Genomic DNA, 27,736 nt, shown 5'->3' on the forward strand with positions numbered 1-27,736 from the left:
CTGCCCTCCTATTTTTCTCTTTTTAAGACAGCTAGGCAGCCAAGATTGACCTTAAACTCCTAACTACCCTGCCTCTACCTCCTGAGTGCCAAGATTACAAGCTTATGCCACCATATCTACAGTATGTGGTGCTGGGGATTAAATCCAAGGCTTCCTGCTTGATAGGAAAGCACTCAGTCAAGTGAGTTATCTCTCGGGGCCATGATTGCTTTCCTATTAGTCAGTCATGACTAATTGGAACTTGAAGTTAAAATACAATACATTGACTTATCTCTTTCTGATTTGGGAATTAGTGTAATGCTGACCTCAGAAAGTGAGTTGAACCTGAACATGATGGTGCACAGTTTTGATTCCAGCACTTGAAAGGCTGAGGTAGCTGGATCCCTGTGAATGAGCTCCAAGGCCAGCCTGGGCTACACGGTGAGCTTCAGGTCAGCCTGGGCTACACAGTGAGCTTCAGGTCAGCCTGGGCTACACAGTGAGCTTCAGGTCAGCCTGGGCTACACAGTGAGCTTCAGGTCAGCCTGGGCTACACAGTGAGCTTCAGGCCAGCCTGGGCTACACAGTGAGCTTCAGGTCAGCCTGGGCTACACAGTGAGCTTCAGGTCAGCCTGGGCTACACAGTGAGCTTCAGGTCAGCCTGGGCTACACAGTGAGCTTCAGGTCAGCCTGGGCTACACAGTGAGCTTCAGGTCAGCCCGGGCTTCACACTGAGCTTCAGGTCAGCCTGGTTTACACAGTAAACTTCAGGTCAGCCTGGGCTACACAGTGAGCTCCAAGTCAGTCAGGGGTACACAGTAAGATCCTTTTCATAAAAAGGGAGCCAAGGAACACCCCTTTATTTTCTATTTTCTGGGATGGATTTCAGTATGCTATTAGCATTTTTTCTTAAATGATCATTAGAATTCACGAGTGACACCACATGGTGCGTCCATTTTGGAAGGGGACTAATTATTAATTCACTTTATTTAATAGACAAAAGCCTATTCAGGTGATTTATTTCTCCTCGTATGAGTTTCAGTAGAAATAAGGAACTTGTCCATTTCACCCACACTGCCATATGTGCAGGTTAGAGGTGTTCATGGTCTCCCTTTACTACCCTTTCACTGGCAATGAGGTTGGTGCACAATTCCGCTTTTTTATTGAGCTATAGTTCCTGTCACATAAAAATTCACCTGTAAAGTGTTCACTCCGGTTTTTAAAATACTCAGCATATTATATAACCATCACTACTGCCTGCTCTGATGCATTTCCATCACCAAGAAGCCCCGGACCCACCTCCCTATCCCCTGTCAATCAGGAATCCACTTCCATCTTTATGAGCATTTCATACAAACAGAATCATATGATATATAGTCTTTTGCATTTGTGTTTTCTCACTTCATGTGTTTCTTGGGGTCATATATTTCACCATGTGGACATGCCTTAAGTATATCTTCAATAACTATACTTATGGATCAAACTTCAGACCTGGGAAATACATAGACTCCACCAAGCAAGGGAAAAGATGAGAAGCATTGTCCAGGTGCGATGCAAGTGTAGCCATCAATATGAACAGAAAGGAATTTAGCCTGGGGATTTGTCTGTAATCGATAAGAATCATGCTTGACTCTCCTAGGCTTAAATAAACCGCTGCTGGAGCTGCAGGCCACCTGCTTCGATGGAACCCTTTCCTGCCAGGTGCCGAAGTAGGAAGTCACTTGTACATAGAACGGTCCTTAAGGGCTGGCATTATTCATCCCCATTTGACATAAGAAGAAACCATGGATCTGAGAGATGAAGCCACTTTCTCAAGACCTGTAGGCAGTGAGAGCCAAGCTGAGAATTCAAGGAACCCAACACCTAAACTCTGCTCAGCTGTCAGGGAACACCTAGAATTCTTGACCCAACTGCTCCAATAATAAGCACCTCTTAGGGCTTTTGTGTGTTTGATTGCTGTAAGCCTACCCAACAGTCTGGAGAAGTCTACAGAACCCTCTTCAGAATGATGTTCGAAACACATGAGATTAAATCTATATGGTTGCAAAGGAAATGCATCCCATGTATGATGGTTAATGCTGATTGTTGACCTGACAAAAGTCAGAATCACCATGGAAACAAACCTCTGGGTAACTCTTTGAGGGAGGTGCTAGATTAGGTTAAACGAGGTGGGAAGAACCATCATCTCATGAGCTAGGGTTTTGGGCTGTGTTTAAAAAAAAGAAAAGAAAAGAAAGAGAGAAGCAGGGGGGTTAGAGAGATGGCTCAGCAGTTAAGAACACCTGCTGCTCTTCCAGAGGACCCAGGTTCAGGAGATCGGGCATCCTCATACAGACATATATGCAGGGAAAATACCATATATGCACATAAAACAAAAATAAATACATTATTTTTAAAAAGAAAGAGAGAAGCAGGGGTGTGGGGGAAGGGGTGAAGAGATGACTCAGGGTTAAGAGCACTGGTTGCTCTTCCTGGGGACGCAGGTTCAATTCCTACCACCCACAAGGCTACACACAGCACTAATCCCAAGGTTTCCAATGCCTTCTTCGGGCTCCCTGGACAGCAGGTATGCCGGTAGTGTAAAGACACACAGGCAGCTCAAACACTCATACTCATAATAAAATTGAGAGAGGAGAGAAGGGGAGCTGAGAAACTGGAGTGATAGGACAGGGAACTAACACTCCATGGAAATACAATTGTTAATTATTTTAAAACAACCAGATTTCTAAAGTAGCAACATAAGCATCCTTCTAACGCATTGAAGAACAAAATCCAGCCATAAGTCTGGTTTCCAGCACCACTCTGAAATATTAAAAGGCATAAGTAACAATAGCCATCTGCAACCACTGTAGAGTGATGCGCACACATCTGGATTTCTGTTGGTGACAAAGACACAGGTGCTACTGAGATGACTGCGGCTTGTTGACTGTATTCATACTGAAAGGGAGCACTAACCTTCAGTTAGAAGTGAGTGACAAAAATGATGTCGCCTGTCCTCCAACCACACTTGTGGGCCCCTAGGTGAGACTTTCTACCCCACCCCCTACCCTCTGCCCGGAGCTGTGAAACCCTGAGGAACGAGGACATGGGCCTGGGGCCTGCTATCAGTTGTTGATGCTTATACCCTGCGGTCCTGGTGTGACCCTGCTGCTTCACATATCCAGTTCAGGGCTCCCACAATCTGTTTGCTTTCTGGGTACTCCCTAAACAGCCTATCACCAGCTCCCAGCTAAGCTTGTCTCCCTGTCTCTAAAGACACACCCTGTCTCTAGGGGTGATTCAGTGCCTTGGCCAAGCAACATCTCCAGGGTGGCGTGGGGAGTTTCTGATCTCTCATATCAGACTTCTTTTATGAGTTCAAAAGGGCAGTCCCCGAGCTTAGTTCCCCTGGGATGAGGCATGGTATCAAGACTACAGCAATAAATGAAAACTCAGGGACGGGTATCTGCAGAGGAGGCAAGACGGGCGAGGATCTCTCAGGATGGAAGGCACAGCTCATCTCATGCCCCGGGGCACTGCTTGGAGAGTGGAGGACAATGGGGCAAGCCATGTAACTTCTGGGTTATCATTTCTTCAGAATGAGATGGGATTTCCATATCGCCATATTATGGGGTGGATAGCTACAGCAAAGCAGCCTGCTTAAACTAACCACCAGACATCCTCAGGGCTGATCCCTGACCTGATGAGACTCAGGGGAAACCCCATAGGTGACTCTAGGAGACAGCAGCACTTTCGGCAGCTTTCCTAAAGATCCAACACACGGATAGGACAGCCTCTCTCCTCCTTGGTTTTCCTCTTTACTCCAGGCACGGGAAGACATGGTCTCCTCTTTCAGTTACAGTGTCCCCATGAACACCAAGTGATATCTGAGAGCTCTTCCAGCTCCTCTCTGCCCAGACAGAGATGAAGGACTTCCCATAACGGTGATGTCACACCATCATGGAGCAGTAGCAGGTCGGGAATAGCCCCTCCAACTGCCCTGGCCACAGCAGCTGCCAGAAGCAGTGGCAGAAAGGGTGGGGCTGGGGCAGAGGGAGGCAGGCTTAGGCACTCCATCAAAGGACAGCCTGACTTGAGAGCCTTCATCACGTTTCCATGGTTACCTCACCTGACCCATCTCCCTTGCAGTCCCTGGGGCTGAGGAAGGAGGCTACAGAAGCCAAAAGGAAAGCCAGGAGAGGAGGGTTGGCAGGCAAAGAATGCCAGGAGGAGGCTTGCAGGGCTGCGTTGCTTGGCAACACCCTCCAAACAACCTGGGCCTGACACAGATGAAAGGAACTCAAAAAACAAAAACAGAAAAGTCAAGATGCACACCAGCAGCCTCAATGTTTCCTGTTTTTCTAACAAATCAGTGATGATTTCCAAGAAAAGCAAGATGCACTGTGCTCGCCCCAGGCACAGCCGCAGAATTTGCACATCTGGTCTGTGCTTCGAGAGCAGCCAGTGGTGGGCTGGGGCAGAGGATGTATCAGAACACCCCGCAACTCTGCAGCTTGAGGATCCTGAGAGGAGCAGGGCCAGGGAACCACCTGTCATAGCCAGTCCAGGAGGTAGTAACCCTTTACTCCCTGCCAGTTCACCCCAATGCTGCTCCAAATCCCATCTGTCACATTCATGCATCAAAGTCTCAGTCGTAAGACAAAGAAACCAAAAGACACTCCATTCCTAGAGAGCCCTCTGGGGTGCGTTATGTGGGGGCTTCCCCCAAGTCAGTCCTATCTATATCCCCTGGGAATTTCTAGAACGATGGTGTAAGGGGCTCCAGGAAAGACCAGTGGGGGCTGTGTTTCCTTGGCAACAAGAAGCTGATAAGTAGAAGTAGAAGCAAGGTCACTCAGGAAGCTTCCCACAAGGGGTCCCACCCCACCAAGTCCCTAGCCTCCCCCTTTTTTGTTACAGAGGTTTCCCAGGTTCCTAGTCAAAACCTCCTCCAGGGATGGTCAGGCCCGATCAGGGACTGAAGATCAACCTCCAGCCTTTCTCCTTGTCTCTTCGCCTCCCCAAGAAACCATGCCTGCTGCCTTCTGCCTAAACCTATCCAGGAAGCTGCCATTTTCCCCAGGAGAGTCCTTTCACACCTGTCTCAGTCCTCCTTCCTCCTCCACAACCAACCCCCCCCCCACAGTACCTCCTCATCCTTACTTGGATGCTCCAGGCTCTAGGAAAACACCACCTTCCCCGTGGGTCCTGCCAAGTTGGGGATTTCATTTTGCTCACTCAGGCTGCAGGCAATTCATGTCTAAGCAAACTCATCTTGCTGCCCAGCTCAGTCCTCCCGTGCCCAGCAGAGGCAAGACAGAGGCAGGCTGTAAGCAGGGACCATGGACGGAGAGGAGAACATTTTGAAGTTTATCCTTTCTGCCTTATTCCTGACTAGCAGGTCCCTTCGCTGGATGAATCTAATGTTCATGTTACACACAGAGACACACATACACCTTGCTGACTCATAGAAAACCAACCTGCGGGCTGTGAATATTGTGTCTTGAATGTAGTCGTGTGTTACTTATCAACAGGGGAAGTGCATCCTGGAGATAGATAGGCTTAGGAGCTGGGCATGGTGGCTCACGCCTTTAATCTCACTCAGGAGGTAGGGGCACGTGGATCTCTGTGATTTCCAGGCCAGCCTGGTCTACAGGGTGAGTTCCAGGCCAGCCAGGGCTGTTACACAGAGAAACCCTGACTCAAAACACAAACAAACAAAAGATATGCTGTAGGAAATGCATCATTAGACTATCTGGGGGTCGTGCAGACATTACAGTGCACCAACATGAGCACAAGATGCAGGATGCAGGAGGCAGCTGCTGCCGGCACAACATGCTATGCAGCCCGACAGCAAACGGTTTTATAAGTAGAAGGAAGACATTCCAAACTAATATTTCAAAGCAGACTATAGTAAACACATAAGCCAGTAACAGTGACACAAGTCACTATTAAGCTACTATTACACTACATAATGATGCACTCTGTCCTTTAAGTGATTAGTAGCATGCCAGCATCATCAACTGCATGAATGTCACTACATGCTCAAATGTGCATCTCTTATGACCAAGGATGTTCTCTCCATTGGTGGTCATTGACTGTCACACCTAAGAACCAACGACAACTGCACAATATTCTTCAGCTGTGCCCAGAGGACACAGTCTCGTTGGGTGCCTTCTCTGTGTCTGGCTCCACACCTGCCCGCCTTCTTTAGGAAGAAGAAACGGGCACTCAGAATTCATTTATGAACACAGTCCTTCCAGGTACCATCATTTCAATATTTTGTTCAGGAATGATGTGGAAGAGGTCTGCCTTCTCCAGAAAATTGGAGACGAGAACCTAATCGCTACTAATATGGAAACACAAAACTCCTGAGGCCAACTCCACTGCCACACCTGTCTGCAGGCCTCAGAAGTACCTGACCACAGCAGGAATGTGGGTACCAAGAGAAACACCAGAATGCTCTCAACTTGCTCAAATACAATCCTGGAGGCCCAGGAACCCACCACAACAGCACTGAGATCATTATATCCAGGGACTTCACATAGACAGTGGACCCTAACACTGGAGGAAAAAAAAATACAGCAATTTCTTTATTTATTCAATCCACAGTTTCCTAGTAGGAGACTAACAAACACGTGTCTGTTGCGAGCTCCCAGCAAATGAATAGGCTTGCAACAGAAGGGGTGCAGAAGAGTCCCTTTCTTCCAAGAGTGTGAGGCTTGGGTGCAAGTAGCCATGCTGTGGAGCAGTCCAGGGAGCCAGCAAGCCTTTCTCACTAAAAAGGCCTAGTCTGGTTCCTTTCTCTAGCTTTGAAGGGGGGAGGAGAAACATACATACCCACCCAGGCAGGCGCTGACCCTTACCCACTCAGATGGCACGGCCAGGACTCAGTAAATTCGTTGGGAACTAGTCACTTGGTGCAGCATTTAGTCAGGTGCCAGCTCCATGGGAATCTACCATGGCAAACCAGCAGGCCCCTTTACCCCGGTTCTACATGCTGCTCCTAGGGGACAGAACACTAACCTCAAAGCTACACTCCTCCCTCCCTCTCCCTGCCTGGCTCCCGACAGTGCTTCAGCCAGGAGACCCCAGGATGGATTCAGAATGAGCTAAGACTCTACTGTTGACAGGAGAAGAAAGAGAAAAGTCCCTGAAAACTCAACCATAGGAAAATAAAATGTACGGATGGGCACAGTGGTGCCTGGCTGTAAGTACAGCACTTGGGAAATGGAGGTGGGAGGATGGTGAGTTTGAGGTCAGCCGGGGCTGTGTACCCGGGCTGTATAGCAAGTTCCAGACTGGTCTTGTCGATGTAGTAAGACCTGGTCTCAAACAAAAACAAAACAAAACAAAATGTAAAAGAACAGGAATAAGAAAACGGAAGGGTTATGATATGATTGTGGTACCCAAAGATGGTCATCATGGAGTCTCTACAGCCCAGGAGACTCTAGTTCCTTAAGAGTGGACTTAAGGAACTTAACTTTTAACTTCCCCGTTCTTAAACTGAGAGATGCTGATGACTGCGACAACCAGTGGGTTACAGTGGAAGTGGCCTGATGTTGTTTCCAAGACCGGGTTATGAATGGCAAGGTAGTGACCGTCTGCTCTTCCACCAGGAGTTTGCCTTGATGTGAGGAAGTTCAAGACGCATGGGGAAGAATCTGCAGTCTCTCCGGCCCACAGTTCTGCTCTCTAGATATTTTGTCTTCCCAGCTGAGGTTGCACTGAATGCTAAGCACACCTCTGACACAGAGACACCACCCCACTACACCAGACCCACCCCCCTGACACCCCTATAATCAAGGAAGCAGCTAACATCATACAGCACGACGTTTTAGGGAAGCTTCTTTCACAACCATAGTGCGTGGGACATGCACACTAGGCATTGTGACAGAAATACTGACAGAGACCAGGCCATGTGACTGGAAGCCACTGTGCCATGTGTTCAGTGACATCTACAAGGAAACTCAGAAAGAAATGGCACTGACTGAGACAAGACCTTAGGGAACGTCCATCCTATGCTCACGTACTCAAGCCAAACCCTTTCTTATCTAGCAGACACAACCACAGGACCCTCAGAGATGACTAACACACTTGATGTCCATTGCAACCATTGAGCTCCACTAATGCTGGCATGACGTCATCACTTTCTGAGGACCTGAACAATCACAACAGCACACCAAGCATACTCTGCTTCCGGAGCCTTCGTTTGCTGTTCCTGCTGCCTGACGGCCCTTCTCCGGGATTCTTTCTGGCTCACTCCTGCTCTTCTCTCTGGTCTTTACACTACGTTGTCTGTGAGGACTCCTGGCAGGTCCCACCGCCAGTCCTTCACGCCACATCTCTATCAACAAGTCACACACTAGACACTTCTACTGGTTTTCAGATAGGATCTCACTAAGTATCTGTGGCTGTCCTGGAACTCACGCTGTAGATCAGGCTGGCCTCGAACTCACAGAGATCCACCCACCTCTGCCTCCAGAGTGCTGGGATTAAAGGCACACAGCACCATGTCTAGCACGTTTTAGGTTTGCACTGAGTTTTCCATCTGCCGGTCCTTGCAGCTCCACTTAGAAGAGTGATGGTTTCACCATTAAGCGCATTTCCTGCTCTTGCAGAGAGCTCGGGCTGAGTGCCCAGCACCCACAAGGCAGCTCCCAACCATCTGTAACTCCGGTTCTAGAGGATCCTGTGTCCTCTTCTGACCTCCACAGACACCAGGCACTTGGAGCGCACATTCACTCAGACAAAATGTCCATACATATGAAATAAATCAATCTAAAAAAAATAAGTATTTTTAGTTTTGCTTTTTGTTTGCTTTTTAAAGAATATAAGCACCAGGGATTGGAGAGATGGCTCAGTGGTTAAGAACACTGGATGTCTTGCCAAGGACCCAGGTTCAGTCCCAGCACCTACATGGAGACTTGCAACTGTCTGTAACTCCAGTTCCAGGGGATCTGATGCCCTCTTCCGGTCTCTTTGATAATTTTATGCACATGTGCACATACAGCTATGCAGGTAAACACTCCTAAACATAAAACAAAAATAAATAAATTCTTTTTTAAAAAAATGTTGCTGGGTGGTGGTGGGCACATGCCCTTATTCCCTGCACTCAGGAGGCAGAAGCAGGTGGATCTCTGTGAGTTTGAGACCAGCGTGGTCTACAGGATGAGTTCCAGGACAGCCAAGGCTGATACAAAGAGAAACCCTGTCTCAAAATGTGTCCCCACCACCACCACCAAGAAAGTAAGCAAGTCAGTACCAGGAGCTCTTAGAATTGTGCATGACTCATATACTGGATGGATGGATGGATGGACAGATGGATGAATACAATGACAAAGAAGTCCAAAGGAAAACAAAGGAAGAAGGAAGCATTAGAGCTACAGTTCAGACTCTACTTTTCTTGCCTGGGTCATAAAGCCAGAGCCACAGCCTGGGGATAGCAAAGACTTAAGCTGGAATGACAATGCCCATCAGGCTGAAACTGAATCTCTAACTCTTCTCCTGGAAGATCACAGAAAACTTGGAGACTGCTGCCTTTGATTCTTACTGCAGGGCAAGCTGTACAAGGCAGAAGTGAAAGGCGAACATGGAGGGCACATCACCCTAGAGTTTGTAGTCCTCACTGAAGACGACACTGAGCGCAGAAAATGAGTCACAGATTTTGAGGAAGCAGATTTCCAAGAGACCGACACTTGAGAGGAAAGAAAACTGAAAACCAAAGCCATGTCATGCAGGCATGGGGTGTCGTTGGGGGAGGAGGCAAGGGAGTGCAGATCAGGCAGGGTGTCAAGTGCAGACAGAAGCGAGGACCCCAGCTAAGAATGCATGTGTTGCATTGAAAGCATGTTACAAAAGCAGGACTTGAGAAGGACCAGAGACACCTCAGAGGTCCTGCCAGGCTGTTATCAAAGTCCAACGCAGGGTGTGTCCACCGGAGGCAGCTTGAAGTGCTTGCATGAAGTCAGATCTCCACTGCCCTCAGTTTCCTCAAGGACGTGGCCACCCGAGCACACAGTGTAGGTCAAGAGTGGCTTACTAAATCCATCAGAAATGTGTACTGAGGGTCTATGGCCGTGGTTCTCAACCTTCCTAATGCTGTGACCCTTTAATACAGTTCCTCATGTTGTGGTGACCCCCCTCCTGGCAAATATAAAATGATTTTCGTTGTGACTTCATAACTGTAGTTTTGCTACTGTTATGAATTGTAGTGCAAATATTTTTGGAGACAGGTTTGTCAAAGGGGCTGCGACCCACAGGTTGAGAACTGATGGTCTATCACATGATGGGCTTCCCAAGGCATTAAGAGCTCAAAATTGCACAAATCTTATGAATGGGGGAAGGATGGATCCTGAGTGGTTATCACATAATGTCACAGGAGCAGCAAAAAAAAAAAAATCCAAAAAAGACAAACAACCCTGTAGAAAAAAATAGGCAAAATACTTGAGTCTATACTTTGAAAAAGCAGATAGCCAGCAGGCCACTAAATACATGAAGAGGTCCTCAATTTCATTAATCATGAAGGAAATGCAAATTAAAACCACAGTTTGATAGCACTACACATGCAGAAGGAAGGCTGCCAGGGAGGGGGAAAGGAGGGTCTGTGGGGTCTCCTACCAGCATGACCGCCCACAGCTGCTGATGGGACTGTGACCTGCAGGACGGCTTCCACACAGAAACCCCCTCAGTGGGTCTGCTACAGATCACCCTGGACAGCGCTTCGGACACAGTCAGGGAGCACAGAAAAAAGCATCCAAAATGGCCTTTGAACTCGAAATAGCCTCAAAAGTTCAGTATACCAATGGAGTCACCATAGGGGAGATGCAGTAGGGGCTTGGAGGTGGGAGAGTGGACACTGACTAAGATTCTGCAGAGGAGAAGCTTCTAGAAAGTATTCGAGAAGGAGGAGCTGTCCTGGGCAGTGAGGAGTGGATAGCAGGAAGGCAAGGGGTGGGAGACTGCATAATTTCTATAAGGAGTCATTTGTTCCCTTTAAAGCAGTAGTTCTTAACCTGTGTGTCACAACCCCTTTGTCAAAACTCTATCTCTAAAAATAGTTACATTATGATTCATAACTGGCAAATTACAGTTATGAAGTAACAATAAAAATAATTTTATGGTTAGGGTCAGTACAACATGAGGAACTGCATTAAAGGGTCTCAGCTCTTGGAAGGGTGAGAACCGCGGCTCTCAAGGCTAGCACATGGCATGGCACTTTAGATGAAGCTGTCTGGGCTCCCATGGCAGACTATGAATGGTCTCTGGTGGCAGACTAAGAACAGACAGGCTTATACAAGGACTGTGGAAAGCCATTGCTGACGTTTGGCTTGATGAATGACATACTCAGCTGGCTAGGAGTTTTCAGGAGCCACAGAGGGGAGAGAGAATGAGGGGAGAGACTCTGATTAAAAAAAAAAAAGGATCTGAAGTGGCGGGAATAAAATCCAGGACCCTTCACAAGCTAGGCAAACGCTCTACCACTGAGCCTACCCCAGGACCTGCTGCTTATGTTAAACTTTGGGTAGTAAGTGTGGATACATTCATCTTGGACAAATGAAGAAAAGGAACCACTGCTGAGTGTCTGTAAAACTGGAGAAGATGACAGCTGTGTGAGAGAAAGAGGGGCAAAATGGGACAGAGGGGCAAGGTAGAATCCTGGGAAACCAGCAGCCCCCGAGGTGGTTTCTCTATGTGCAGTTAAGAGGCAGTTCCTGACCACTAGGATGAGGATCCTGGAACTCCCGGGGCTAGAAGGGTTTTGTTGATTTGTACCAAACCAAAGCAAACTGATACAAAAACAACAGCCCTGAATTGTAGCAAGTCTTGTAATAATCTCGAGCTACTATAAATAAACCTGACACTATAAATAAACATGACCCTGAAGGTAGCTCTGTTGGGTGGTTCCTTTGCAGACTTAAACTCACATAAGAGGTTTGAGCATCTTTATCGCTAGGAACATCCATCATAAAATGCCAAAGACCTCTGCTGTTGGATCGGTGTGGAGTGCTATCTTTTTAAAATATGCTAAAATATGGAAAACATGAAATGTCGCTGTTCCATACACACAATGCGCAGCTCGAAGGCATGAAGTGCTTCATATCACATGCAGTCATCCCTCTCCTTCATCCCTTACACGTTTACATCATCCTGCACGGTAATAAGACACGGGCTACACACTAACTCTGTTCCCCACCCTCTCGGCTTCTGGCGGTCTCCAATCTCCTTTCCACCCCTCTGGCTTTGACAGCAGTGGGTAGTTCACATAAATGGAAGCTAACAGTATTCGTTCTTTTGTGGTTGGCTTATTTCACTTAGCATTGTGAATTCAAGGCTCGTCCTTGCTATAATAGGTGCTAGATCTGCATTCCTTTTTAAGGTTGAAGAATATTCCACTGTACAGATATAGCGCATGCATTTGTCTACCAATGGACACGAGATGATTCTATCTTTTGGTACAACATGTCACTTTTGATGTGTTTATAATGTATTGTGGATGTCAGTGAGCACACTCGTGTGTAAGTGCACATATGTATAAGCCAGGACACATGTGTGGAGGTCATAGGATAAACTCAGGTTTGGTCTTCACCTTCCACCTTATTTGAGACAGGGCCTCTTCGCTGTAACTGCTGGATACACCAGGCTAGTCCCCAACTGTCTGGGTTTCACCTCCCAGTAGGGATGCTGGGATTACAGATGTGCCTGGCTTTTCACAGATTCTGGGGATTCAAACTCAACTTCTCATGCTTATGCAGCAAGTGCCTTCCCCGCTGAGCCACACCCTTGACACACATGCCGCTGTTTATGTGTAGTTTTGAGTGGGGCTCTCAGGACATGTGTGTTCCATGGCAGACACAATGAAGTGTGGTGGTAGGGGGTCACTCAGATGAGTAGATTTCAAATACCACTGAGATTCCTGCTTGCTCTTCTATCCACTCTCCTTTCTTCTCTAATGGTAACCTTTAGAAACTTCAGATCACATTTTCCCATGCTCCGGTGCCGTCCCTGGAGGGTGGGCAGACACTGAGGAAGGCGACTTCCAAAGCATACTATTAAAGGAATCACATCTGCCCCTTCCCAGCCCTCCTCTCATGGCCAGATGAAAGAGGGGATGATAGCCACTAAGGCAGCCATCGTAGACCATCGGGCGAAAGCTACACACAGAGGAAGCAAAGAGCCACACTTAGAAGGAATCTTGGTTCCTGACCTGCGAGGCTGTCCTTAGTATCTGGCTCGCTCGGTAACCCAGACCCAGAAAGACAATTATCACATGGACTCACTCACAAGTGGTTTTTAAACATAAAGCAAAGAAAACCAGCCTACAAACCACAATCCCAGAGAACCTAGACAACAATGAGGACCCTATAAGAGATATACATAGATCTAATCTACATGGGAAGTAGAAAAAGACAAGATCTCCTGTAAAATGGGAGCATGGGAACCATGAGAGAGGGTTGAAAGGGAGGGGAGAAGAAGGGAGGGGAGCAGAGAAAAATGTAGAGCTCAAAAAAAATCAATTAAAAAATTGAAGAAAAAAGCCATCTGGCTCACTCACACTCCGCTGTTATAAGAGAGGGAAATAAACTCCTTGTTTGTTTAAGCCACTAGTGGTCTGGTTCTCTTCCAATACAGCAGACCAGCCGATGTGCTCATGCCTCTGCCCGTGCTGAGTCAGAAATGGAGTGTTTTGTTTATCTCTTTCTGTGTCATTTTGATACAAACAATGGATTTCCCCCAGATTTGTAGAGTATGATTGATGGTGTGACCTTAAATGAAGACCATACTGTGTGCCCAAAATTCCCTTCTAGGAGGACACCTCATAAAAGTCCTCCAGAGAAGTGGCATCGACTTTCTAGATAGGTTGCTGCCTCTTTGTGACCTGTTCTAGAGGCCACAGTGACAGGGACTCAGGGATTTTTCAGGCCAAGCTTTCTCTCTCTCTCTCTCTCTCTCTCTCTCTCTCTCTCTCTCTCTCTCTCTCTCTCGATAGGGTTTCTCTGTAGCTTTGGAACCTGTCCTAGACCTCACTCTGTAGACCACACTGGCCTTGAACTCACAGAGATCCTCCTGCCTCTGCCTCCCCAGTGCTGTGATTAAAGGTGTGCGCCACCATCCCCCGACCCAAGTGACACACTCTTAGGCATACACAGAGCTGACCAGGCAGTATTGCCGCAACTCTCTGAGAGTTCCTGTTTCAATAACAGATTAGGGACCATCTGCCACTGACCCATAAGGTTACCGTGAGAATAAACCTCACGGTACCTTTCAAAAGGAACCTTTCATGACTCCTTTTGCTCCCTCGAAGACAGCAACCAGTTCAGTGAGACAGATGGTCCTACCTTCGTCTTCTGAGCTAATCTTAGGAGTGCTATAGCCCACGGGAAGAAATCCTTATCTATGAAAACGTGGGTGAGAGAGAAAGGAATGAATGACCTTCTCTCAAGAGGCTGAGCTCTAGACCCAAGATGGGAGTGTGGCCTTCATTGCATGGTGACCCTAGTGCCAACCAACCAAGTCCTTAATCCTCCCCTCCGAGGAGCCTGAGGACTGTAGAACTTAGCCTTGGCCTACAAAAGGCATTCTCAGGCAGCTACATCCACCTCAGAGGGCAGCTCAGAGCTCAGAGTGGAACATGAAGGAATGTCAGTTGGTGACATGCACGAGGTGTCCTTATTTGGTCCATCACCACGTGGCCCATTGAGGGCTTATGTCTGTCAGCTCCTCCATATCACTACTCTTCTGTGCATCTGGATCAGGTACCTTCTGGAACAAACTTTTCACACAACGCTGAATAGTTTACAAAATTTGGACCTGAGCTCAGCCTCACAGATTCAGAACTCTGTTTTTCTGACACCTCCAGGCTGGTTCAACTCTGCTTCTCCTCTTTCTCCACGGCCTCAGAGCAGTTTCTGTCTTGATGCATCGAAAACTCACGGTAATCCTCCTACCTCAGATTCCCAAGTACTGGGTTCAAAAGCATGTATATCATCACACCCAGTGACTGGATATTTTTATTAGCAAATCCTTTAAAGGGCCACACCTTTATCACTGTTTGTTTTCCTTTACCGCTCATAGCAAATGTTCTGACATAAACCAACATTTTCACATCATAACCCACAATCCAGAATGTCACTGTCATAGGCTTTCACACCTCAGCCCTGGAGGTGGGTGGCTCAGACATTCCATCCTTTCTCTGGTGAGTTCAGAGAAATAATGCACTTTAAAAACCAGTCTTTTCGGGGCTGAAGACATGGCTCAATGGTTAAGAGCATGGGCTGTTCTTAAAGAGGTCTTGAGTTCAATTCCCAGAACCCACATGGTGACTCACAGCTCCGGTTTCAGAGGACCTGATACCCTCACACAGACATACACGCAGACAAAATACCAATGCACATTAAATAAAAATAAATAAATAAAAATTTAAAACCAAGCCTTAGATCTTTGAAATTGAGCTGTGGGGTGAGTGGGCCTCTTACTACAGAGAAATGCGGAAGGCATTCCCACATTCTTGGCCAAGAAGATCTAAAGAAATTTCCAAGCTCTTTGCAGACATTTACATCAGGGCCTGAGGACAAGAAGGGACTCTGGACGGAAGCTCCTGCTCTCGTAGGTGACATGGTAATGGGTCCAGGCAAATGGTTGGGTGCCCCAGCATTTGCCATGCCCCGTGAGGAGACAGGAAGACCATACCAACCTCCTCAGGTCATATAAGCATGCGTGCACAGAAGAGGTGACACTCTGCATCTAGGTGAACCCCAAATCCGAAATGGGAGTTCTGTCTACTGGGCAGGTTTTCCCATAGACCACTCCTTCCCAGAGAAAGGCTCCTTCCTCTCCAAAAACACAGCTCTCCTTCAGAGAAACAGATGGCTTAGTCCATAAAGTGTTGATCGTCCACACGCGATGGCCTCAGTTTGGATCCCTAGGACCCATGTAAAGAGGTTGGGCACAACAGCCTGCAATCCCAGTGGCGGGGGGCAGGGACAGGAGGATGCTGGGAGCTCACTGGCCAACTCATCTTGCTGAATTGGGGAGGTACAGGTTTAGTGTGAGAACCTGTCTCAAAAAGAAATAATGTGGACGACGACAACAGAGGAGGACATTGGACACTGACCACTGGACTCCACAAGCATGTGGACATGCACATACCCCAGACATGTGTGTAGTACACACATACAAACATGAACACATGCATATACCACACACAGAAGGAAGGAAGAAAAAGGAAAGAAAAAAAGAAAGAAAGGAAGGGAAGAAAGGAAGGAAGAAAGAAATACAAAGGAGGAGAAGGAAAGACAAGAGAGAGAGCGGGAAGAAAGAGAGAGGGAGTAGAAAAGAAAGGAAAATAAGAATCCTGTCCTTCCTCATGCTGGTCCATGGTCTCTTCTTGGAGTCAGAGAAGGAAGCTTGTTTCTGTTGTTGTTCTAAAGGGCTCCCATCTCTCTAGAGGGTGTGTCTGTGAAAGGCATTGTGTTGTTTTGCAAATTATAAAGAGCAATGTGTAAAACAATCATAATTGTTTATAGTATTTTTTTCCCAGTTTAAGCACATGTATTCTCCATCTCCCTTGATCTCTCTGAGGTCAGGTAAGTCAAACACCCCTAGAGATTTCTATAGAATCCCCAAGAAATGCCCCAAACATTTCTTGTCTCATTCCTGAAAAAACACAGCTCCCAGTTGCCCCACAGCCTACTGGGTAGGCGGGACAGGAAGCCCCTAGGCAATGTAAACACTGTGTTGCAAACAGTCACTTCCCCAGCCTCCTGTACACAAGCTGTCACAGACTGTGGCCTGTCAAGGGGTTGGGGAGAGGCTCCTCAGGACTTTCCCCACCCCACCCACCCTCTGTTGATGCAGAATGGACAAAGGGATACTCGAAAAGGGTCAGAACCTGCAGTCTGCCAGAGCCCCTGGGGTCGGAAACAGCCCCCTTGTCCTGTTCAGAAGTGTCTGAACCTGTCAGCTACTCTCACGAAGCCAGTGAGATGCTTGGAAGGTAGAGCCCCTGGGAGAGTCGCAGTGAAATTCCCTGGGAGAATTCAAATATGGAGGGGCAGGCAGTTCAGCCTACCAGTCAGCCCCTATGGCTGATGCTCAGGTCTTCCTGGGATGGCTGCCTCACAGGGCAGTCATAAACTCAGCCCACCAACTGAAAACAGCCAAGTGCGGCCCTCCCAAAGCACTGGGGACCCAGGAGTGGAAAAAATGCTTGAAAACTCTCTCTCTCTCTCTCTCTCTCTCTCTCTCTCTCTCTGTCTCTCTCTCTCTCTCTCTCTCTCTCTCTCTGTGTGTGTGTGTGTGTGTGTGTGGCAAGAGCACGTTTGGTCTTGGGAGAAACCGAGCTTGAGAGGACGAGACCTCATAAAGAACACAGTGGGACTCTACTGTAGCCTAGAGGAGACCAAGGACATTAGACTTTCCCCAAAGTGGGATGCAGTCTAAGGCTGCAGTAATAAAGAATAGTTTGACTCTTGTCAAACTATTTGTTACAGGAAGAACCTGTAACAAAAGCCCTCCACAGGTTCACAGTGAGGGAAACTCAAGTGGACATCGGAGGAAAGGATAAAGGAATCAGGGAGTTAGGGAGCATCATCACCATGGGACAGAGTGCAGAGAAACGGATGCTGGGCAGCACTGGAGACGATGCCAACATTTCAGAACCGGAGCTGAGCCGCAGAGGAGACAGAAATGGGGAAGTCCATAGAGGAAGTGTGTCAGGTCCCAGCTGTGTGTGCAGTGACACAGTGCATCCAAAGGAAAACAGCCAATGTGCCCTTGGAGACGACGGTTGGGGAGAGAGAGGACCGAGGCCAGAAGAGGACTGACCAGCTAGAGGCGTGAGCAGGAAGGGAAAAACTCCAGCTAACAGCAGACGGCATCAGACTTCCATAGAGACTTTCAAGAGGTGAGACTCAGTGGGACATGTTCGCAATTCCAGGAGGACCACAAATTAGAGTCATTTTGATGGAACGGCCCAGCTTTAGGACTGTTCCCTCTACATTTAAGTAAGGTTTTCATAACAATCACTTTTTTAAAAATTTGTGTGTGTTTTGGTCTTTTTTTTTTTTTTTTTTTTGCTTTTTTAGACAGTCTTGCTATGAAGTCTGGAAGAAATAGTAATACTGGATGGAAGGGAGGGAGGGAAGGAAAGAGGGAGGGAGGAAGGAAAACCCAAGAAAGACAGGCATGAAAGAGTTATTGGAATTTTCCAACATAAAGTCAACACGACTGTAAATGAAACGGTCCAATCAAGCCTTGACTGACAACAAAGACTGCCACAATCGTGGCTTTTAAAGGGACTTATAGTTACAGGGAGTCTTGTCACAAGGGACACCAGGAGGGGAGGAATAGGTCCTTTCTACTGTATCATCAGAACAGTACCCACAAGGCTGTATCCAGAGAGCAGCCTAGAAACTTCCAGGAGTCAACTGGACCAGGAGGCAACAGACTGTGTACAAAGATGAACCATCACATCTCCTGCTCCCTCTAGTAACCTGAGTGTCCGTCACATCACAGCTCCGATAATCCCTCGGCACAGTCGTGAGCCAAGGCTCTGAGCATCTAGAGTTCTCCTAACAAATCTCCCAAGATGTCAGCGCAGAAATGAATGCAGAATTCAGAACCTTCTGAAATATTGGCGTCAAAGTCCCACATTCCAGAGGCCATTCACACTTGGCTCACCATGGAGGTTGTGTGGCTGGCTGTGACAGTTGGACAGAATCTGCCCAGATAACTTTCAGCAGAACGTATTGTATCAGCAGAAGCAAAGAACAAAAGACCCCAAGCAGAGTTCACACCCCAGACTCGGGCTATGCGCAAAATCTCATCTCCAGTGGCGGTCACCATGGACAGTGATGGTTTATAACAGCCAGGAGGACACTGCAAAGCAGAAATGTGGGACTTTTGAGGGAACTGCCCAGCTTTAGGATTCGCTCCCTCAAAGCCACTAAACTTCTTACATTTGAATAATGTTTTTTAGAACAATCACTTGAAAAAATGTTGACACAGTCTTGCTATGTAGCTTAGGCTGGCTTCAAACTTAACAGCAACTCTCTTACAGGCGAGCGGTGCCACTCCCAGACAGACCGATCTTGTGCACCTTGGGTCAGACGCCATGGCTAGGAGTGAGCGGAGAGGTGTAGAGGTCTTTCACATGCCACTCTCTCGCAGCTATCACAGTATCCCCCCCACCAAACACTTCCACCAACGGGGAGGTCGCTGCCAACCTGTGACCTGTTCCGACTTTCTCTAAGTCCTTCCTTGAAGTGAGCTGAACTCTATTTGATTTTCATTTCCTCTCACTGAACCCATTTCTATCAGATTCACCTTTTCCAAAGGACACGGCCCTTCAAATATCTGAAGAAGGGTGGCTCCTCACTTGGATCTATTTAGAGAAAAGCTTGGGTTTTTAAAATAATTTTATATCTTGTCATCGTCACCCCCGCCTTGGTTACATTTCTCTGGGCATAACATGGGCCCTTGATCAGCATTCTCCTGAAGATGACAGGGAGAGCTGAATTGCACTTAGAGTGGGGTGAGTTTTTTCCACTGGTGTCCTGTGGAAAAGACCTTTGCATAAACTGAAGGGTGTGTGGAGTGAAGACTGGGTGGTTGACTGTCAAGAATCAGAGATGACTCTTCAGTGTCAGGTCTGGGTGGCAAGGGATTAGAGGTGTGCCCCTAAGAGACCTAAGATGTAGCAGAGAGAAGAGCATGGAAGTCGGGGCCCAGCAGCAGAGAACCCCAGCAGCAGAGCACGTATCACAACTGACAAGGGACAGACTAGGGCCCTGATCTGTAAATTGCCCCAGGGTGCAAGAGAGGAGGTACCTCCAAGCTCACCTTGCAAAGCAGCACACTAGAAATTAATGACAGCAGTGAGGGTGAACTCACCATGTGTTGGGGTAACTTGAACCTTAGATGTTCCCCAAAGGTACGTGTATGCTAAAGGATTGGTCTCCAGTCTAGTGCTATTCGGGGGTGATGGAACCTTTAAGAAGTGGGGGCTAATGAGAGGTCTTTAGGTCACTGAATTGCACCTAAGTAGGAGACTGAAAGGCTCCAGAATGTCTTTGTCTGTTTCTGTCTCTGTTTGTCTCTGTCACTTTGTCTCTGTCTCTGTCTCTCTGTCTCTCTGTCTCTGCGCCTCTCTCTCTCTCTCTCTCTCTCTCTCTCTCTCTCTCTCTTCCCCTCTGGCTTCCCAGTCATGATGTAAGCAGTTTTAGTCTACTTCATTTCAGCCACGACCTCACTACAGCCTCATACGATGAAACCAATCCATCATAGAATCGAAGCTCCAAAACTTGGAGCCAAAGTCAGCCCTTTCTTGTTACGACTCGGTTATTTCAGGTGTCTGACAATGCCGCGAAGCTAACACCCAAGTTCAGACGCAAAACTAAAGAGTCTCACACAGAGCAAACCTAGTACTGCATTTAAAATAATTATTGAATTTGGTCCAGAATTGCAAGGAAGGCTCAAGGCGAGGAAGTTAAGAGTATAATGTGTCATACAAACCCATGTCAAGGTGAAAGAATACAATAAATTCCTATATGTTTAAAAATGTTTAAAAATGTACTTGACAGCCTTAATATTTGGTCATGTTTTTAACATTCTTTGTAAAGGAACAATTGAAGAAGACGTCTTTCAAACACATTCCTTTGCTGCTGATGCATCATAACCACATCAAAGAAGGAGGCTTAAAGATAAGCCAATCTCCAGGAACAGGGCTTTGGAGACAGAAGTTGCAAAGAATTGATGGTGGCCATGTCTTCTTTGTCCCAAGTTCTAGGCATAAATTCAATCCCCTGGTTAGGGAGGCAGAGTGGAAGGGCTCCCGGTCATCACTCTACTAGTAAAGCTCATCCACCATCTTGGGAATAGGTTGAGATCAAATCTCCACATGTAATCCAGAAGATGGCAACTGGCCATGGCGGCACATGCCTATAATTCCAGCTTTCAGGAGATGGAGGCAGGAGGATTGCGAGTGAGAGGCCAGTCAGAGCTACAGAGTGGGATCTCACATTAAAACATAAAGTCCAGAAGATATCCTTAGTGTGAGATCATGAAGTTAAGCGGTCTCCTATCACGTACCTCAAAGTCTCATTAGAGAGTGACAAAGGTGGTTCCCCGGATGCCCGCTGAGGACTCACTGTCTACCCATTGCCACCTGCAGCTTGCCTCTGCCAACAGCTGCCTTTCCTGTGGAGTCTCACTGCACAGAAACCATTGTGTTTTCTGAGACATAGCTTACTAAGCCAGGCTCTAGGTTAGAAGTCTAAGAAGACCTTGGAGTTTTATGTAAAAGAGATCGTGTATGCGTGTGTGTTCACATATATATGTGCATTTACCCTTTCATTGGCATTTCAAAGGGGCCCAGTACCTAGAGCAGTGGTTCTCAACCTGTGGGTCTCGATTCTTTGGGGGGTTGAATGACTCTCTTACAGGAGTCACCTAAGACCATTGGAAAACACAGCTATCTATACTGTGACTCATAACAGTAGCAAAATTATAGTTGTGAAGTAGCAACAAAAATAATTTTATGGTTGGGGGAGGGTGGGTCGCCACAACATGAACAGCCATAAAGGGTCGCAGCATTCAAACCACTGCCCTAGAGAGTTTCAGACTCTTCTGGAAGAACCGTAGGTGTAGACGACGTGATCTAACTAGTGCAGAAAACCCCAAGTGGAGGCTGGCCACGTCGGCCAGTTTGAGTGGAAGTGGTTGTGTGAAGATTTGTCTGACAAGAGCCCACACCACGGAGCCACACAGGAACAAACTGTCAACCAAACAGCCAGTCGTATGTCCGAGTGGATGTCAGAGTTCTTGGAAGACAGCTCTCGACAGAGAAGTGGGAGCTGGAAGATGGAGAAGTTGGGAGACTTGTTACATGACACAGAGAATCAAGAGCTGCGTTTCTGAACTTGGCGAGAACACAGTGCCCAAGAGGGACCAGATAAAAGCTTCGCTACAATGGGTAGACTTTCCTACGGATAGAGAGACTCCCCGGGTAACTAAGGGAAGCCTGAATACCAAGGGTCCGTAGTGACACATGATCTCCAGCAATAAACAGAGAGAAAAAAGAGGGAGTCTTCCCCCCACCACAACAGTATTGAAGACCTCAATGTCTACAGATTGCACCTTGGGATAAGGGAAAGGGAAGGAACATGAAAAGAATCTTTGGTCTCATATCAAACGTGGACCCAAGTCACAACATTCAGTTGTGACATCTAATTTCATAAGAAGGAAACCCTCATGATCACACAGACACCCTGAGTTGTTGGGGGACAAACTCATGAGGGGAGATATCCACGGCCACAAGCAGGCATCTGGCAATTGTTCATCTTGTTATTATCATGAGTATCCTCTTCTTTTGTTGCATAGATCTCTGGTCTTAAGTAAAATATGTCATAATTCTAAACCCTAAACTCCCTTTCTGTAATCCCACAGCGGCATGTAATTCCCACAAGTAGAACGAGACCATGTCTGTGTTGGGTGTCCTGAACCACTAGACCACATCTCCTTGAAGGTAGGAGCAATGCCTGCTCTCCCGTGTCTTCTGGGCCGGGTCCATGACTATACACCGAACATGTTCCACAGGAAAGTGCTGACTATGGAAGGTTGGGCAGGATCAAATGCCACACTGTTGACATAGAGACAGGGGAAATGACACTCAGAGAGGCATCTGATGGCAATCGAGGCTTTGTGGCTACAGTGAGGTAGACACAGGACCCTAGGCTGGAATCCACCTTCAGTTCTCACACATCCCAACCTTGCCCCCCCCCCATGAAGAAACCACACAAGTTCATTTGCCTAAGTCAACACAATAGCAAGACTCCAGAGGACATGAAAATGAGAAGAACAACAATCTCTAGGGACCCCGCCCTGCTGACCCTGACACTATCCCGCACCCACACAGCTTCGAGTGGGATGTGCAGGGAGGGCCTCTTGCCTGAGATCCCAGGAAGACTCAGCTTGAAGTGGTGACAACTTAAAGCCACACTGATCACGAACAGGCCATAGCTGTGTCACTTCCTGGTAAGTCCCTGTGGGTCAAGGCAGTCAGTGTTACTTTGGGAGGCCATAGAGGACAGTAGCCTAGTGTTGCAGGGTGAGAGAGGGAGTTAGGAAAGACTCTGGAAGATGGAGCTTGAACTATCCACTGAGAGAGGAACTTCCAGTTCACTAGGTGGGTAGAGAAAGGGGAGAGCAGTCCGGGTGGGGGGATGAAACAGTATCTTCAAAGTTGAGGTCTGACTGAGCTTCTCAAGAGGAAGCAGAAGGATGGAGCTAGGCTGGGGGTAGATTTGGGATCTTTCATCATGATAGCAACATGAGGCAGGAGCTCCCTTGAGGCCAAGCTCTACTGGTCAGAACCTGGGACCCAATGATAGTTAGGAGACTCATGCTCTGAGCTATGAAAGCTATCTGCCTTCTTACTTCTCATCCCCTTGTGATAGCTATGCCTTGAACACCCAGAAGTCACCTAATGCATAATCCCAATTATCCAAAAGGTAGCTGCCAGCCTAGAAGGAAAAGAGGAGCGGGGACTACCTCAGAAGGGCAAGGCAAGGCTCATACTTGACGACCACAGGCCACCACTGGAGTTTCCTCCTCTCTGGTCAAGAGAAGATGCCAGAATCAGCCAAGGTCTGGCATTTTCTGATTGAGTGGCTTCAGCACCCCATTTCCTTATCTGCAAAGTGGGGGCGATAGCCACAGCTATCTCAGTGTGGATATCAAGATGAAAGGGCACGAAACACTTAGCACAGTGTACAATACACCACAAAATTGCAGCCTAAGGGGGGAAAGGTCACGTAGCAGGATGAACAGGTAGCGGTAGGGAACGTATCAGAAGCAGGTCCGTGTGCGAGAGAGGAGGGCGGGTTAGAACTAGCTGACCACATGCCAGAGAAGTTACTAAATCGGGCCTGGTGTGCACAACTTAACAAAGCAGCCAACACAGCCTTTAAAACGAGATATTATAGGTGTGATGGTGCATGCCTTTAATCTCTGCTGAAAAGAAATTAAAAAGCGCTTGGGAGGCAGAGGCAGGCAGATCTCTGTAAGTTCAAGGCCATCCTGATCTACACAGTGAATTTCAGGTCAGCTAGGAGCTACACAAAAATAAAAAATAAAAAAAAACCAAAAGCTAGGCACCACAAAACATTTGGTGCTTATGAGGTATAAGTTCTTTTTTTATTTATTAAAAATTTCCACCTCCTCCCCTCCTTCCATTTCCCTCCCAGAGGTATAAGTTCTTAAATGTACACAGAATTAGAGATGACATAATTCTGTGTGTACCTCTAAAGCATTTCCCCAAATCTGTAAAACATACCCTGCATTTAATAGACTGTAAGATGCCACTGATTGTAAAGATACATTATCATTTTGTGCTGACAAGGAAAATTATTGGGACTTATTAGTTACTACACTAGAAACTGCCCGTAATCTCAGCACTTGGGAGTTCAAGGCTAGTCTCAGCTACATACTGAGTTGGAGGTCAGCATGGGGTACAGACTAAGACTATCTCAAAAAACAAATAAACAGAGCAGGGGAGACAGCTTCCCTCCAAGCTTGACAACCTGAGTCCGTTCCCTGGTCCTCACTGAATAGGAGGGAACCAACTCCCTCAAGATGCGCTCTGACCTCCACATGTACCATGGCAAGCATGCACATGAACACTTATACCCACAAAATGAATAATAAACGTTTTAAATAATAACTGATCCATAGAAATAAAATGTGAACACACACACATCTCCAAACTGAGGATATGTGCTTATATGTAATATGCATTGCCGTCCGGTTCATCTGTGCCAAAGGTGAGCTCTCGCTCCAGGCTACATACACACATACACATAGCTCACAGTTTAGCCTCTTGATTGGAATGAGCCTCTTTAAATAAAGGTGTTCTATGGACTTGTAAGGAACCTAAATGGATGTCTCCTGTGTAGTTCTCATTGTATCTGTCTCTATTCATTTCTCACATGGTCCTGTAGATCAGAAGCACACAGCGCGCTTTACAAATAAGGAGACTGAAGTAGGCAGAGGGTTGTCATATGCCAGGTCCTGGCTGGAACTCTGATCTCTATTACATTTCACACGTGGTCCCCAAGCAACAGCGTCACCACCATGGACCTTAAGGACCTTATTTAAAAGCTGGTTCACCTTGTACAGCTGGGGCGCAGCGATTCTGTTTTGGCAGGCACTCCAGGAGCGAAACACGGTTCTGGGAATCCGACCTTACCAGGTGGTCCGCAGCAGGCAAAAGAAAACCAAGCCCAAAGCAGAGTTCAGCCATTCAGAAGGGGCCTTCAGGTGAGTCGGCCTGCTTTTAGCCCTCCGGTTGCCAAAAGCCACGCCCTCTCGGCAGGAGGCTTAACTCACTTCATACCACATCCTGCTGCTTTCATCTCGCCTTCCTTTTCCCTCTGAACAGCCTCCTTCCTCCTACTGTCCTGAACGTCTTACATATTTACCACCACTACCTTCGGGTGGTCCGTCATGCCGGCACTCGAGCACACACGTGTCTGCGCACATACATTCATACACTCATACAAGCGTGTCTCCAGCGTGTACACAGCGATTCTCTGACAGTGCTAGGCGCGCAACTCCCTAGAAAAGCTGGGGCCACGCTCACTAACATGGGGCAGCCTGAGACTCCACGGAGGACAATGCCCAGGTCCCGATGCTAAAGGACTCCTGCTGTCCACGCTCACCAGAGAGTTCAGAGCCAGAGGACTGCAGACTCCTTTACTCCAAAGCACAGGGTGGCCTGTGACTCAGCTGCACGCACACTCGGCCTCATAGTTACTTAAATCTTGATAACAGTCCGGGGACGCCCCTTCTGTCTCTGGGACAACCCCATGGGTCTTTAGGCCCGTGTCCCCGAGGTGGACTTTAACTGCGGGACTGGAAGACTGCCAACTGCCCAGCTTACAGGTTGCAGTTAGGGTACACTGCTCCAGGATGGTCCCAACGCACTCTGGCTGTGCCTCGAGCTCTCACGCATGCCCTCAGCAACCCCCCTGACTGCCCAGTCACACACCTGCAGTCCCCGCCGGGCGCCGAGCCCCTTTCCAGCGGCGACTCCCTGCTGCTGGGGTAAGGACCAGTCCACCGTGCCGCTGCTGGAGCCGGGCAACAGGTCCCAGCATCTGTCCAGGATCTACAACCCCGGGGGCGGGGCCTTCGAGGCGGGGCTTGGAGGGGGCGTGGTCTGGGTAGGGCTAGCCGCCCGGCTAGGCTCTCTCGCCCTCTAGTGGTCGGGTGGCTTCAGGCCGGTACCCCCAGCCCTTGTGCTCTAGGTAGGATTCAAAGCAACTGAGGAGTTGCCCTTAACTGGGACCCCCACTTGCCTGGGAACTACAGGCTCCGGTTGGTGTACCAGCACCGAACATACAGCCCCCCAAGAATAAGGTGAGGTTCGGGGTATGGGGGGGGGCGGAAGAGCGTTGTGTCTGCGCAGAAGGGGTGGGTGGGAGCTTCGGGGAAGGAGGAGAAAGAGGAAGCTCGGATGAGCTGCTTCCTTCTCGCATTGCGACCAGAGCCCCACTTCCTCCTACTACTTCTATTTTTTCAGGTGCTCTTAACCCTTAAAAGGCCTGCACCCCTGCTATGTTGGATGGGCACTCTGACTACAAGGACCTTCCTTCCTAGAAACTTCCAGCCAATCCAAACTTCCAGCACTGCTTCCCCAGCCTCTGGTGCCACGTGCCATCACCTCTTCACAGTACCAGAATCTCCTCTCCCTTCAGTTGAGTTCCCACCTTCCCAGGCGTAGGTCCAAAACCGACCACAAGATCATACGTTATTGTTGGTCAAAAGCCACAGCGCTACCTGAAGGCTAATGTGAATACCCAATGGCTTTTCTTTTCCTGACTCCCTAAATACCAAGAAAAAGCAACTTCCCCAAATGGACAGAAACAGAAAGTACCCTTCAGGCGGGCACAGAAGTTGGAAGTGGAGGGAAGGGGCACAATGCCCGTCAAAGACCTCTACATAGTGGTCTTGCCTCTAACCACCCATTTACAGAGGGTGGAGGAGCCCAGCCCTGGGCAATGTGGTCCACACAACTGTTTGTTGTGGTCCCCGACTCTACTTTGCTCAGCACAAACATGCTGACATTTGTAAGAGGAAGAGGAGAGAGACTGAGGAAGCCGGCTCCGCTGTGGAGTAAAGGAGCAGACAAGATTAACAGTGTGCGTCAGATGGAAAGATGGAACAGATCGCTATCCACAGCGAGATTAAGTGCCAGGAAAGTTTTGAGCTGTTTGACTTCTGTGTCTTTGGTGTTTCTAAAACTGAAGGCAGAATAAAACCCAAACCCCAGGAAGCTCTGAGCCTCGGAAACCCAGTCTGTTGCCCTCCGATGACGATGACGTTCTCTTTCTTACTGCAGCTGTGGCCCAGATGTTGAGCTTGAAATGATCTTCCCTTCAACACTGGGTGTGTTGTTGTCCCTGCAGAGCTGACCACCAGCCAGACCTCAAGAGCACCTGGCATCTTCTGGACAGAAATTAGAATGAGAGCCAGCAGAAACATTGCCCAGCGCAGCTGGGAAGACCCAAGTGCCTCTGTCACTTAGTGGCACCTGGCTGTGTCCCAACCAGAGCACCTCTTTCTTTGTTTTGCTTACAAACATGGCTATTTGCGATGCCTCTCCTCTCCTTCACTGCCTGATGTTTCCAAAGAGCAGCCTGCCCTGTTTCGACTTCCTCATCTTACATTTATTCCACAATGTTCTAAAAGAAGGTCACCAGGAAAACCTCAAATGCCA

General features: G+C 47.9%; 1 protein-coding gene across 2 annotated transcripts in view; it reads right to left on the bottom strand.

Moving 5' to 3' along the window:
- Pik3r5 (phosphoinositide-3-kinase regulatory subunit 5) overlaps positions 1 to 26,155 on the bottom strand; it is a 65,562-nt gene extending 39,407 nt beyond the window's left edge. Inside the window, exon 1 of one of the 2 annotated variants that reach the window (XM_048448308.3) lies at positions 26,006 to 26,155. The gene's annotated coding sequence lies outside the window, so the exon portion shown is untranslated. Of the gene's footprint in view, positions 1 to 25,125; positions 25,246 to 26,005 lie in introns of those variants that run through there. The other variant, XM_087910493.1, reaches the window with a different exon arrangement.
- Between the last annotated feature and the right edge of the window lie 1,581 nt (positions 26,156 to 27,736).

The sequence above is a fragment of the Myodes glareolus genome, chromosome 9, assembly GCF_982192425.1.
Source record: "Myodes glareolus chromosome 9, mMyoGla1.1, whole genome shotgun sequence".
NCBI lineage: Eukaryota > Metazoa > Chordata > Mammalia > Rodentia > Cricetidae > Myodes > Myodes glareolus.